This window comes from Stegostoma tigrinum, chromosome 5 (genome assembly GCF_030684315.1).
Source record: "Stegostoma tigrinum isolate sSteTig4 chromosome 5, sSteTig4.hap1, whole genome shotgun sequence".
NCBI lineage: Eukaryota > Metazoa > Chordata > Chondrichthyes > Orectolobiformes > Stegostomatidae > Stegostoma > Stegostoma tigrinum.
In genome coordinates, this window is record NC_081358.1 from 39,135,188 (window position 1) to 39,151,204 (window position 16,017).

At 39.7% G+C, this 16,017-nt stretch overlaps 1 protein-coding gene across 7 annotated transcripts in view; it reads left to right on the top strand.

The window, feature by feature from the left end:
• Positions 1-16,017, top strand: part of LOC125451944 (zinc fingers and homeoboxes protein 2-like) — a 92,195-nt gene that overhangs the window by 41,359 nt on the left and 34,819 nt on the right. For 3 of the 7 annotated variants that reach the window (XM_048529720.2, XM_048529719.2, XM_048529721.2), the window contains one exon: positions 11,663-11,693. The exons of the other annotated variants lie outside the window; for them this stretch is intronic. The gene's annotated coding sequence lies outside the window, so the exon portion shown is untranslated. The remainder of the gene's footprint in view (positions 1-11,662; positions 11,694-16,017) is intronic. 7 annotated transcript variants of the gene reach the window in all.

The following is a 16,017-nucleotide window of genomic DNA, read 5'->3' on the forward strand; positions in this document are numbered from 1 at the left end:
CCAGAGTGGAATAAAAATTCCCAATAGTCTCTTGGGATTTATAAATGGAATAATAGAAGTTGAATATAATAGACCTAGAAAGCTTAAGAAGTTCACTTTTCTTAAGTCAGAGATTTGACATTCAGAAATATAAAATTACCTTTTCTAGTGCCATTCGAGGCTGTTCAGCTATAATTATGAAGTTTAAAAAACCCAGTTATACATCATTTAACAAATATAACATTCTCAAATTTTGTTTTAAAGTACGACCAGCAAAATAAAGTTTTCGTCAGTTCAGTAATTTGTTCTTGATTGCCGTTAGGGTGTCATGCCAATATTATCATCAACACATGTTAAGGTTTTACAGGACATTGGTGATGCCTCTTCTGGAATACTATGCCCAGTTCTGATCACCCTGTTATTGGAAGGATATTATTAAGCTGGAGATGATTCAGAAGAGATTTACCAAGGTGTTGCCAAAAATGGAAAGATTAAGTTATAAGGAGGGGTTTGATAGGTTGCAACCTTTTACACGAGGATACGAGATTGAGAGGTGACAGTGAACAGTACAGCACAGGACAGGCCCTTCGGCCCACAATGTTGTGCCAAACTTTTACCCTAAACTTAAGGTCTATCTAACCTCCACCGATACTTTTTATACTATCATACATATGCCTATCTAATAGCCACTTTAAATGCCCCAAATGAGGCCAACTCCACTACCCTCACTGGCAATGCATTCCTTGCCCCGCCACTCTGAGTAAAGAACCTACCTCTGACGTCTCCCCAATATCTGCCTCCTTTCACTTTTAAAACTATGTCCCCTCGTAAAAGCAATCTCCACCCTAGGAAAAAGTCTCTGCCTGTCTATTCTATCTATACCTTTGATCATGTTGTACACCTCCAAGTCCTCTCTCATCCTTCGTCTGTCTAAAGTGAAAAGCTCTTGCTCTCTCGACCTTTCCTCATTTAAGACCTTCCCTCCATTCCAGGCAACATCCTGGTAAATCTCCTCTGTACCTTTTCCAACGCTTCCACATCTTTCCTGTAATGAGGTGACCAGAACTGGACACGTTACTCCAGATGTGGCCGAACCAGGGTTTTGTTTAACTGGAGCATAACTTCCCAGCTCCTGAACTCAATCCCTCTATTATTAAAAGCTAACACACCATATGCCTTCTTAACAACTCTATCCACCTGGGTGGCAGCCCTCCGAGAACTTGGAGCATGAACCCCAAGATCCCTTTGCTCCTCCACACTGCCAAGAATCTTTCCGTTAACGCTATATTCTGCTTTCAAGTTTGTCCTTCCAAAATGAATCGCATCTCACTTCTCGGGGTTAAACTCCATCTGCCGCTTCTCAGCCCAGCTCTGCATTCTACCAATATCCCTTTGTAACCTAGAACAGCCCTCTGCACTGTCCACAACGTGACCCACTTTCTTATCATCCGTGAACTTGTTAATCCACCTTTCCACTCCTTCATCCAAGTCATTTACAAAAATCACAAATAGAAGAGGACACAGAACAGATCCTTGTGGTACACCACTCATAACTGAGCACCATGTTGAATATTTTCCGTCCACTACCACCCTTTGTCTTCTAAGGGTCAGCCAATTCTGATCCAATTTGCCACATTTCCCTCTATCCTATGCCTCCTTACCTTCTGCATGAGCCTGCAATGGGGAACCTTCTCAAATGCCTTACTTAAATCCCTATATACCACATCCACTGCTCCACCTTCATCCACGTGTTTGGTCACCTCTTCAAAGAATTCAGTAAGGTTTGTGAGGCATGATCGACCCCTGACAAATCCATGCTGACTATCATGAATCAAACTGTGCCTTTTCAATTGATCGTAAAACCTGTCTGTCAGAGCCCTTTCCAATAATTTGCCCAACACTGACGTAGGACTAACTGGCCTGTAATTTCTGGGGTTATCCCTGTTTCCTTTTTTGAACATGGGAATGACATTTGCCTCTTTCCAATCTTCTGGCACCATACCCGTGGTCAATGATTGGAACAGTTTGTCTTTGGAAAACTCTCAGAGAAATTGAATGTACAGTTTGTACAGAGTTCAACAATGACTTAATCATGTTTGTTTAAATTTTACTGCCTATACATTCTATATTTCTGGGTTCATTCCACTTTTATTTTGCAGTGAATATTTTGACACAAGTTTGTGTTGCTGATCCTTGTAAAAAGAGGAAAGTTAAATATCTATAAAACTGCATAAGTTGTTTGCCTTAATGATCAAATTTCCAAAATCAAAAATGTATATTTTTAAAATTTTTTTGGATTCTGCATCAAAATCGTGACATGTTGACCCAACCTGCAAGATGTAACAGATGATTATAATGGATGTTATGGTAACTCTTTACAAAACAACGATGTTTGGTTCGATATTGGTTTCAGTTTTCAATAATATCTGCCACTTAAAACTATGATCCAAAGTGTAACTTTCAATTGTCAAGAACACAACAATTTCTGCAGTTTCCAGTGAAATGGCACCTTTCACATAATTCAATGTGCAATGATCCAAATTACACCTTGGGTTACATGAAAAATCTTTGATTGCCAAAAGCTTAGCTATAGGTTTTAAGGAGCACTTTAAGGGAAGAGAGGTAAAGGAAGAGCATTTCAGAGCTTATGCCTTGGGCATTCAAAGACAAAGCTATCAACGATGGAGCAATGAAACCTGGATGCACCGGTTTACCGGGATTAAATGAGCACTAATGACTGGGAGAATTATGCAGCTGTAAGAAATCACTAAGATAGGGAGATGAGGCCGTGCAAAATTTGCAAGTAAAATTTGTAAAATGGATTGATGCTTAACAGAAAGCCAAGGTCAGTGTAGATCAGCAAGAACAGGTGATTGCCAAATGGGCTGTAGTAAGAATTGGGTTACAAGCAGTAGAGTTTTGGATGACATCAAGTCTGCAATAGGATAGAACGTGGGACATTGGTCAGGAGTGCAGAAGTACAGATTGTTGCTGAGATTTCAGTTGAGCATGATAGTGAGCAATGCTGCCACTTGAGCTACTTTGTTCCCTTGTCTGCTTTGTGTCTGCTATAGTTATTTCTTATATAGCCGTTGTCAACCACTGTTTAGTAAATAGCACAGATGCATCCGAGTCAGATGGTTGTGAGTTGACCTCAGACCTGAATATATGGCCAGACCTATAATATCAGGCCTGTCTCCTTCCACATGACACCCCTCTATTCAAGAAAACAGGAAATTTTAAGCCAGTTAACCTCTCTCATGGGGAACGTTCTATAATTGATTGTTCAGGAGATTGTAGCAACACACTTGCAAAAACGCAGAAGTGATTGGGAAGAGTCAACTTGTTTTCTTTCAAAGGGAAATAATGTTTAACCAATTTATTGAAGTTATTCTTTCAAAAGAATTATGTTGATTAAGGGGTGCCTAAAGATAGATTGTGAGAAGGTAAGCCCATAAGGTAAAGGAGCCCTACTTTGATTTCGAGCAGACCTTTGATAAGGTGCCACATCAAAGACTATAGCAAAAAATAAAAGTTCATGGTAGGGGGTAAAATATCAGAATGGTAAGAAGATTGACACAAACCTAAACGGGTGTTTGACAGATCGTGATGAGTGGAATTGCATAGGGTTCTATCCTGGGGTTTCAACGTTTTGCAATTTGCATTGATGACTTGGATAAGGGGAGTAGGGACATGGTGGCTGAATTTGCAAATTATGCTAAAGTAGGTAGGAATGTTTGTTGTTCAGAAAACAGAAGGAAGTTACAGCCAAATATAGATATATTCAGTAAGTTGGCAAAATCTGCCAGGTGACAATGTAATCCTCTTTATTCTCCATGTGGATTAAAATGTGGAAAATTGTGAAGTTATTTGCTTTGGCAGGAAGGCTTAAGAAGCAGAGTGTTACTTAAATGGAGAACAACTGAAGAATTCCAAGGGACAGAAGAATTCCTGTTCTCTGCATGAGCCACAATGTTCTTACGGAAGTCTAGCACATTAAGACAGCTATTTGGATGGTAATCCTTATAATGAGAGAAATTGAACATAAAAGTTAGAATGTTATACTTCACTTGTACAGGTTATTTGATAAAACTATATCTCAAAAATTGTGTACAATTTTAGTGTCCTTACTTAAAGAAGGAAATAAACGTATTGGAGGCATTCAAAGAGGTTTACTACACTGATATCTGGAACGAAACCTTTGCCTTTATGAGGAAAAGTTAGACCTACCAGCCTTTTTTCCACTGGAGTTGAGAAGTAGTAAGAAGTAACTTGATTGGAGCATATAAGGTGACACTGCAAAGGATGTTTCCTCTCATGGGTGAACCCAGAACTTGGGGACACTACCCTTTTTCAGATGGAGATGAGAATCCTTTTCATTAAGGGCTGAGAGATTTTGGAATTCACTGCTGCATGAGGTGGTGGAAGAGGGGTCATTGAATGTTTTTAAGACACCGATAGATAAGTTGTTGTTAGTTGGGGGTAATCTAAGGTTTTCAGAGGCCAGTGAGAATGTGGAATTTGAAACCCAAATATATCAGCCACGATCTTTTTAAATGGCAGAGGAGGGTCAAGGGAGTGGCCGGCCTACTTTTGCTCCTATTTCATATGTTCTTGTGATCAGAATGCTCTAAGTCGTAATTCTCAGAATGGCAGAGACCACTTGAGAAATAATGCTTCTGACATTGATTTGATTAATTCAATATTGGAAAGGTTTGCCTTTATGGCCCATGCTTACCTCCTGGAGCCTTCAAGGCAACTGCAGTATAGATGTTTCTCGTGAGCAATCGTTTCTTTTCTTTTCCTGCAGTCATTGGTAAAGCAATGGAATTCACTATTGGCCTCTTCCCACAAAGTTCTGGTAATCTCTGTGCCAGGCTTTCCTTCTTGGCATTAGTTTGAATCTGGCATTGAGTCAAGGATGTCTTCAAACATGCATCTGCCATGGTGCCATCAAGTGGGATAAGCAGACAATTGCATTGAAGAATTCTTAGAAATAGTAAACCAGGAAATTAAAAGTAGACGTTATCCTTTTGCTTTTAGATTTTCAGAAAGTAATATAAATTATTGAGTTAGGCTGCATTTTCAATTTCCTTATTTTAACAGTGCTATTTTCATATTTAACATTACACAAATATAAGTTGATATTTTCAGACCATCTTTGCTTCAGGTATAAGATTTATGCAATTTAAACAATTCTTGCTTATTAAGTAAGATGTAACTTTGTTCAAGTATTTTTACAGCAGGAGTTCACAGTATAAAATAGAAACCTTCACCCTGTCTACTAATCACTCTCCGGAGTAAGCCCTCCGCAGGAGTGCTAAATTATTGACAGAAACTTCTCTACCTGTACTGAGGAAGGGTCACCAGACCCAAAATGTTAATCAGATTTTTTTTTTCTTCACAGATGCTGCCAGACCTGCTGAGCTTTTCCAGCAACTTCTGTTTTTGTTCCCAATTTACAGCATCCACAGTTCTTCGGTTTTTCTCTACCTCCATGTTTCTCTGCACATATACGGACTTCTGAATGTTACATCAATGTAACTGGAGTAACAGTAGCAAATGCTAACAGTTTTGCTGTCTTTGCCACCACAAAATTTGGGCATTGACTCCTGACTCATTTTATGGGTCACTGTTGGTATCTCTGGCACTTGAATTGGAATTATTCATGTAAACCTTTTAAAATGAGCTGAAGTTGTCTTGTTATTGAATTCATTCTAACACAGATTCCTAAACATCTTGGTGATATATCTGTTGCAAATGGTGACATGTACTGGAGATTTTCTTACCTAATCTCTAAAAAGACTTATGCCTGGGAACAAGAGACTAACTGTGCATAAGGCTGTGTGGAATAAAACTAAATCTAGTTTAGAGTATGATGCTAGCAAGTCAGTTAAGACAGTATGATAGCTGGTCACTGTTTGAGTGTTCAGATTCCCCGTGACCTTACAAAACCCTTAAACATCAATAGCACAAATTCTGACTCATGGAGTGTTAGTGATACTGCAAAATCAATAGTAGAAGATGACATTATTGTATTGTAATGTGATATATCACAGAAACTAGTAAGTTTTATTTTCTACAGCATCTTTACAGGCTGCTGAGCATTCTTTGTTCATATAAGTGAAGAAAATGCTTTCTTGCTCTTTGTAATCACCATTGTCGTTGCTGCTGCTTGTAGCTGTTAGTTTTATGTATCAAAAAAAGTCTTGCATTTCTATGGCCTTTTTCATTAACATTCACTGTTCTAAAGTACTTTTGGAGTAATGAAGAACTTCTTGAACTAAAAACACTGTTATAGGAAACCTGCATTCAATATGCAGACTGTAAAATTCCACAGACAGCTATCTGATATATACTACATAATCTTATTTTTAGTTTAATTTGGTTAATAATTATGTTTTTGAGAAAGTTCCCTTGTTCATTTTCAAGTAATAACATTCAATTTTCTACATCTACTTGAAAGGCCAGACAAGGCCTCCAAAACATTGCATTTTTATAGTGCTGCATTTCCTCAGCTGTGTTGGAATTTTGGTTTAGATTATTATGTTCAAGCCCTGGAATGGGACTTGAACCCATAACCTTCTGAATCATAAGGTGAAAGTATTGTCCATTGAACTGAAGCTGACACAAAACATATTTTCTACCTTCTCCTACCTGGTCAGTGAAGGGCTTGCTGGTGCAATGCTTGTTTCTCCTTCTCTCCAACCACTTCCAACTTCTATCTTTTATCCAACCCACCAAAAATAAAACCCTTTGGGATGTTCTGAGATTGAGGAATGTGCAATGGTGGTGTAAGATTTATTTTTACATTTCTGAACTTTGAATTGTTTGAGCCTGATTGTGATTTTTTGAAATAATTTCCCCACATTTAGAAGGTTCCAGTTTACTGCTTTGCCGTGCTCTGCACATAATACTGATGATGGTTCTGTTATTGTGTTTTACTCAACTTCACTCAGACCCTTTGTGTCCTGAGCTCCAGAATATGATGGGCACACTTTGTGGTTCAGTGGTGTCTAAGTGTTTCCAGACCTCCCTTTTTCCAACTGCTCGTAGACTTATATGTGGGTGGATATTGCAGCATTTCCATTAAAATATGTAGGCTGTTTGGAGGAATTGATCCAACTTGGAGTTTCTGCATCCCCAGAGCTTTCTCCCACCCTTCGTCATTTCACACGGCATATCTTTCTATTCCTTCCTTCATCATGATTGTGGCTTACCTTCAATGTATTTAACCTGTAGGTATCCAACCTCACGTTCTCCTTGTGCTTGCAGTTTCTGCTTTCTGGCCATTCTTGGGGTAGAGAAATTCCTTCTGGTTTTCCTATTTGTCTTGTTAGTGACTGTGTTGTATTTATGTTCCCTAGTTTTGATTTTCAAGGCAACCTCTTCCCAACTATGATTACACCCAACCCAAGATAGCTGTGATATTGCAGAAAGTATCTTGGGCTTTACAAAAGGAAATAGATCGAAGGATAAGGAATGTCACTTAAATTTGCTGGATGCAGGGGAAAGCAGAGAAGGGAGCCAATAGGAATAGTGTAAAAAGAAAGTGATTTAAGTATAGTTAGAAACAAGCCATGAACTCTCAACTCAAATTATCCAACAGCACTGATTGTTCATTGTCACTCAAGTTTATATTTACAAAGTCGGCTTATATGGAAGACACTTTTCATTCAATAAAATGGACCAGAGAGCCTTGCAGGAGCATTGTAGAACACCATTTAACATCTGGCAATATAAGATTTTATCACAGGTGACCAAAAGCTGGTCAAAGAGATAGGATAAAGGAGAGCCCTAAAAGAGGAGAGACAGCAAAGCGAGAGGGAATTAGAGCATTGCATGCAGGCACTTGAAGGCATGGCCCCAGTGGTGAAATGATTAAATTCAATGCTCGGCAAAGCCAGTGTTGGGTGAATGGGGCTGGAGGGACAAGGGATAGCTGAGGCTTCAGGGACTTAAGAACTCAAGGCGGGAATTTTAAAATAGATTAGTTGCTTAACTGGGAGTCAGTGTAGGTCAGTGAGCAGAAGGATGATTGGTGAATAAGAGTTTGTGGAATTTCAAAATGGATCTGATGACATGAAGTTTGCAGAGGATAGAGTGTGGGAGCCTAACCTGGAGTGCGTTGGAATAGTTACACCTAGAAGTAACCAATGCATTGATGTGGATCCCAACGGCAGATACACCGGGGAAGGGACAGTGTCTGCGTCAACAGTGCGATAGAAATTGAAACTGGTGACCAGTTTAACAGAACATTTATCATTCACTGAAAATGGCAATTTATTTTACTCCTTTTTGTGACAGTGTGTTTTGACATTGCTTACCTGCACCACCATAATAATGTAATGATGTTAGTACTTTGTAGAAATAGTTTGAGTTTCAAGTAAGGGTAAATCAGTCAGTAAATTCAACGGAAAATCAAAAAAAGTTAATGTTGGAATGTAGAGTTTCTTTGAAGTTCTCTGTAGGTGGTTAGGGAGAAAAGTCTTGTCTCTACAAGGCCACCTTTTCAGCCTGCAAATCTCCAGGAATGTAGTCCCAGCCGATTCAGTCTCTCCCTGTAGTTAAAACCCTCCAACCCTGGCAACATCGTTGTAAATCTTTTCTGAACCCTTTCAAGTTTCACAGCATCTTTCCTGTAGCAGTGGAGAGCAGAGTTGCAAGCAGTATTCCAATAGTGGCCCAACCAATGTCCTGCACAGCTGCAACATGACCTCCCAACTCCTACACTTAATGCGCTGACCAATAAAGGTAAGTATACCAAACTCCTCCTTCACTACTCCATCTACCTGCAACTCTCCCAAGGTACCCAAGCCGGGGCCTCCGTCAGACCCACTGTCTCACTTTCAGGCACACCAGCGCACAGACTAGCCAAAGAACTGCACCGTAAATTGAAATGCTTAGTTGATAACACTACCCAGTCCTGCCAAGAATTCCTCAACATCAAGGACACCAGAATAAAGGAGGACAATATTATGATATCTTTTGATGTAACAGCACTAATTACATGCTTAAACATCGACCTAGCCAAAGAGACAATTCCCACACTGCTGGACAAATCAGGAAGACAGGCACCCTACGACACCAACAGCGTCAACAGGGGCAGCACTATGAAACTGCTGGATCTGTGCCTCACAACCCACTTCACCTTCAACAACCGTATTTTCAAACAAATCAGCAGAACACTAATGGGGTCCCCATATCAGGACTGATCGCAGAAGCGGTAACACAAAGGTTAGAATGAACAGCACTCGCCACTTTTCAACCCAGATTCTGGGTCCACTATGTAGATGATGCTTTCATGACTATCCAATGCACAAGACTAGAAGGAACCCACTAACATACAATCAACATCCTCACCTGGAATAAAATTCACAAAAGAAGAAGAAAATAATAATCGACTACCCTTCTTAGACATTAACAGTAGAATGTAAGAACAATGCGGAACTCCAGACTGTAGTGTATACATAAAGACCACACTTACGGACCAAATACTTGATTACTGCAGCAACCACCCTAACACCCATAAGCGGACTTGCATTAGGATGTTATTCAAATGAGCCACAACACCCTGTAGCAATCTGGAATTGCACAAAGTTCTTAAAAGGAATGGATACCCTAAAAGTACAATCTGTCATTACCCCTGTGACAGACCGCAACAAGATGATATAGCATGGCCAGCCACATTAGTCACCCTACTGTACACGGATGACTACAAGACCATTCAGACCTCCTAGGTATCAGGATAGCCCACAAACCAACAACCACCCTATGACAGCTACTGATGAACGTCAAGGATCCCATACCCACAACCAATAAAACTAATGTAATATACAAAATACCATGCATTTATGTCAGCCAAACTGGAAGAAAACTGACAATAAGGATAGATGAATACCAATTAGCCACCAAGAGACATGACAAATCTCACTGGTCTCAATACACACTGACAAAGGAGGACATTAATTTGAATGGAACAATATATCCATAGTGGCACAAGCCAAACAGAGACATGCCAGGGAATTCCTGGAGGCCTGGCATTCCAACCAGAACTCTAACAACAAACACATTGAGGTGGGCCCAATATGCAAACCACTGAAAAACAGAACTAGACGTAATGCCAACCATCCCAGCAAACTGAGGCATAAAAGATAACAAGTGGGACAGAACACCAACACTTCACTGGAGGTGCACTGACATTGAAACCTAGCGGGCTGACGAAACATCTGCAATCAAAAACGCTGGCTCGGTGAGCAAGTCTACAACCTCGTAGAGGGCATAAGTTTAAAGTGAAAGGGGAAAGATATAAAAGGGACCTCGAGGGGCAGCCTTTTCATGCGGAAGGTAATGTGTATGTGGAATGAACTGTCAGAGGAAGTATTGGGTCAGGCCCAATGACCACATTTTTGTATTGCAAGTAACATTGTCATTGTTGAACTAAAGCTTATTTACCATACGTACTGTAGTTGGCTAATTGCAACCTTTTACGCTTGTTCAAAACTTCTCCTCGACTACAGATTACACAGTTAACCAAAAACATTGTTCTCCGAGTGAAGTGAACACTGGTTTGCCAATTGTAACTAATTAATTAGAGACGCTTTGAAATCTACTTCTTTACAAGAAAGGCTGTACAAATTCTGCCTTCATTCGTCACTGACCCAATATTATGTGCGTGGCTATTGTACCAGCCAGTAACTCCAGCCCTGCGATATGGTCGCTGGGTGCCAGATAAGAGTAGCTGAAATTTTACTAAATCTGGTTACTGTGGTTCAAATTGAGCAAATTGGGTGTTGTAGCTCACAATAAAGAATATATTGTACGGGTTAAATCAAACATAATATTGTTCAAAGTTTTTCATTTTGCACTCGTTAGGACAAACTCAAGGTTGCCAAATATCAATGTTCAGAATAAATTACACTACACGAGAAAAGCCTGCAGAGTGGCTGGTAGTTTAATTCTGTTTGTCGGAGGTATTACTGTGGGAAAAGCAGCCAGGAGCTGTCTTTTCCAATCTCCCAGGTAATTCTGAGAAAGTGCAAGGCTTCAACGTAATGCCTTTGTTTGCAGAGAGTGGGTCCCATACATGCCATTTTTATTGGGTCTAAATGAGCCGTGTTTGACTACCTTACATTAGCTGTTAGTATTGCTATTGGTGCACTCCAATGTGTTTTGGACTGCATTTTCTAATCGGCTAATTACATTTTTGTTTCAATCTCATGGAATTTTCTGAATTCCTACCTGCATTTTGAGTATTGTATTCTGTGATTCCATCCATTTTTCTGCATAATTTCTCAAATTGCCATAATCCATTTGAATGATTATAATGTTCAGTTAGAACTTACTTTTTGTGTGGAAGACTGTCCAGATTGTTTAAAATTTGTATTACTAAACTTGTTAAAATTATTTAGAAGTGAGTACAATTTGGCGCACACAGATTTGCTTCCATGCACAAATAAACAGCATTCTGGCCGTGCTCCCAATGACATCTATACCGATACAAATTGGTGAGTTGAACATTTGGCGCATAATGCATGGATGCTCAGTGAATTGTTTTGTTTGCTGTCTGACCCGCAAAACAATGCTGTCTATAATTTACCCTTGTATGGCAAAATGAGTTTACACTTTGATATCATAGTCACTCTGCTTGATGCTGTGATGCCAATGACTTTTTTTTTTACAGTACCCAGAAGGTTACAAGAGAATTTCCTTAGGTAAGAGCAGCAAAATTGTTCAGTTTTCCAGTTGTGTTCTGACTATTACCTTGGATAGTTATAGCCAAACCCTCACTAAATTTATACCCTATTCTCTTTGAAATTAAGGCCAATGTTCCATTTGCCTTCCTTATTATTTGCTGAATTTGTGTGCCAGTCTTTTGTGATCCAAGGGCAAGGACATCCAAATTCTTCTATTCCATATTTTTCTGCAGTTTTTCTGTACTTAAATAATACTGCTCCTCTAGTCTTCCTGTCAAAGTACATAACTTCACATTTTCCCACATGAGCTTCCATCTGCCATGCTTTTGCCACCATCTTAACCTATTTGTAGCCCTTTGCATGCTGTGACTCACCTATAAATTTGGCTACAGTAAATTCACTTCCCTCATCCAAGTAGTTAATATAAATTGTAAATAGTTACTCCAGTTACTTGGATCTGTATGGCTGTCTAACAGTTACAAGTTGCCACCCTGAAAATACACCCCCCCGCCAACCCACCCCTTATAGTCATCTTCAGTTAGCTTTGAGTTCTGAAAGAAGGTCAGACTAGACTCAAAAGATAGATAACAAAGTGTGGAGCTGGACGCACACAGCGGACCAAGCAGCATCTTAGGAGCACAAAAGCTGACGTTTCAGGCCTAGACCCTTCATCAGAAAAGGGGGATGGGGAGAGGGTTCTGAAATAAATAGGGAGAGAGGGGTGGCAGACCAAAGATGGATAGAGGAGAGTATAGGTAGGGAGGGGATAGTCAGCCCCGGGAGGACAGACAGGACAAGGGGCGGGATGAGGTTAGTAGGTAGGAAATGGAGGTGTAGCTTGAGGTGGGAGGAGAGGATAGGTGGGAGGAAGAACAGGTTAGGGAGGCAGGGATGAGCTGGGCTGGTTTTGGGATGCAGTAGGGGAAGGGGAGATTTTGAAGCTTGTGAAATCCACATTGATACCATTGGGCTGCAGGGGTTCCCAAGCAGAATATGACTTGCTGTTCCTGTAATCTACGGGTGGCTTCATTATCACACTGCAGGAGGCCCAGGATGGACATGTCGTCTAAGGAATGGGAGGGGGAGTTGAAATGGTTTGCGACTGGGAGGTGCAGTTGTTCATTGCGAACCGAGCATAGGTGTTCTGCAAAGCGGTCCCCAAGCCTCCACTTGGCTTCCCCAATGTAGAGGAAGCCATAATGGGTACAGCGGATACAGTATACCACATTGGCAGAGTTTCCATTATCTCTTTAGACTCAAAATATGTTCTTTTTTAACAAATGCTGCAGGACCTCCTGATTTTTCCCAACACTCTTTCTTTCGTTTTTCAGCAATGCATAGCTTTTTGCTTTTATCTCTGCTAACTAATAGAAGCTAATATTCTATACATGATAAAATACTATCCTCAACACCATAGGCTAATGATGTATTAAGTAGCATGTAGCACCTTAGCAAAAGCCTTCTGGAAATACAAACATATTGTATCCACTGGTTCCTCTTTATCTTGTTTGTTACTTTGTAGAATTCTACTAAATTTGTCAGGTAATGTTTCTACTTCATGAAGGCATGTTGAATCTGAATCTGATTTGTGTTCTATATTTCCAAATGCTGTGCTGTTATGTCCTTTATTATACAGTTGTATATTTTCCCAATAACTGATGTTAAGGTAGCTGGCCTGTGATTACCTGATATCGACTCTTCGTTTTGAATAAAAATATGACATTGATAGTTGTTACATTTTGGAAACATTCCAGAGGATTTAAGAATTCTCATAAAATTGCTGTCATTACATCCATTTGTCTCTGTATCAACTTCCTTAAATATCCTAGGATGCATTATATCAGGTCCAAATAATATATTGGTCTTTAGCCTCATTTAGTTTCTCTAGTATTGTTTCTCCAGTGACAATCATTGTTATTTCCTCTTCCCTTTCTCTGTTTTGTACTTTGGAATTCCATTAGTGTCTTCTGCCATGAAGACTGATGCAAAGTATTTGTTCCATTCCTCTGCCATTTCCAGGTGCCCCAGTATTATTTCGTAACCTCATTCTCTAAGAGATCTGACTATACCATGACACCTCTGTTTTTATGTATTTGAAGAAGTACAGTGTTGAGATGTTCCGATATTGATCTCTCAGAAGAACAAATAGGCGTCACCCAGAACTCAACAAGAGTTCTTTTCAGAAATGGAACAAATCTGCTGGAAAGTCCTTCCTTGTAGGTATCTAGTAGCCTAACTGAAAACCAGGTAATTGCAAGAACCTGTCCAAACCAGTCACTGTTCAAACAGCCCCACCAGGGTCTAGAGCAAAGCAGACAGTTATTGTCAGCCTGTAAGTAGAAAGCACTGTATTTAAACAAAAAACTCTAATGTTTATTTTGACATTTCAGTGACCCCCTTTAAAGAAAAGGTTTCTGCAAAATTTGAACTGAATCAGTTCTTCCACAGTCCTTCAAAACTTAAGCCTTCCGAGCAATATTAACTCTGAAGTGTTTTGTAAACCTTGCAGAGTCTAAACCAGGAAATTAACTAAATTTTATGCAGAAAACAAATTGGAGAAGGAAGAAAGATGGAGTTAAGAGAAACAGAATGAACAAGACTCCACATTGTCCAAGTGTATTTTCAGTCTCCGAGTAATTGAGACTTTCACCCTGCCAACTGTCTTTTTGTTGTGTTTGATGGAAAAGTACTGTCCTGTAGGTTGTGAAATTTTATGTATGTTTTAATATAACTTAATTTTGTGCTTGAATATCGGAATCTTAAATTAGTGGCAATTTCTTCTTGTGTCTGAAGGGTTTGATTTAATTTGTGTGTCTACAGCCATGGTGATTTCTTTCAAAGCAATTTGAGAGAGAAGTAACCTTCAGAACTAACATGGTGTTTTTTGTACATTAGGAGAGTTTGACCAAACAAGGTAAACAGTTGTGCATCAAAGTTTCTGTAGAAATGTATCTACCTGTTTTTTTAAGCTTGGGGAGGGGGCAGCACGTTTTTGTTTCAACTTGGGGCATTCTGCAGAAGTCCTAAATAAAAGCAAAGCCTCTGAGAATGGGAGATGGTAGAATACTTTAGACTAAGCAGTTGAACAATAGTCCCAGACCAGAATTCATATGATTAAAAAACTGAATGTGTTATTTGAAGCTGAGAAAATTTTAAACTTGGGTGTATGAAAGATGCAGATTTCAGAATGGTATCTCACATGCCCAGTGATAACACAAGTTGATGCTCTTCCATGTGTCTCAAGAGAGAGTCTCTTATTGACATATCATGAAGGTCATTTTCTGGAGAAGCAGGACAACTCGGACTGCAGTTTTCAATCTCTACTTCTCAGAGCACTTATGCAGATGCTGGAATGTTAACTGTCCAATTTAGTCCATAATAACTGTGATCCTCACTGTTATTTCCCGAATCCAAAACATTTAAATGTTGTGACTTCGGCGAGGGTAGAACTGGGAATTAAACATTTCTGGACCAAAAGACTGGGGAAGGACATAATAGGAAGAAACCTGAAGGATGAAATTCAGTTGCAGAACGTAAGGCTCAGGATTTAAACTGAAATGCGGGACTTCATTACAACTGAGAATGGAGAAACAAAATATTTATTGGCAGTTTATTGTTACCAAAAATTGGTAGGAGAATAAAACTGAGATAGGGAGATAATTATCTGCATCATTTCAGATACAGCAAATCCAGCCTCTTGGAAGTAGGGTAGCTGCAGATTGAACACTTAAGTCATCAGCAAAAGTGCACTTTCTGCGAGAGGCAGTTTTGTTACAGGTGGCATTTTTCTTAAAACTCATTCATTGTGTGTGTCACTGGCTAAATCAGCATTTATTACCCAGAGGGCAATAAAAAGTCAAACACATTGCTGTGGGTCTGGAGTCACATGGTGGTTTCCTTCCCTAAAGCTCATTAGTGAACCAGATCAATTTTTGCAACATTTTGACAATGGTTTCATGGTCATTAGACTCTCAATTCCAGATATTTTATTTTACTGAATTCTGCCATCGTGGGATTTGAACCAAGGGACCCAAACGTTTATCTGCGTCTCTGGATTAATAATCTAATGATAGCACCTTTAGCCTATTGCCTCCCCAAAATGAAGTGGTTATCTGTTAGTGTTGTGGTTGGTGTTACCTAGCTGCTGGAGTTACTAATTATCATATTAGTGCATGTTGATGCACGAGTGATGTCACACTTCCTTCTGTTAAGGGCCAGTGCCTGTCAGTTACAAGAATTGATGTTTTGGGGCCTTCATACCACACTTGTAAGCAGTCTTGAAGCAAAGTTTTGGGCAACCTGCATGTTCTTCTGGTTCCAGTTACCTCACTGCCATAAAATA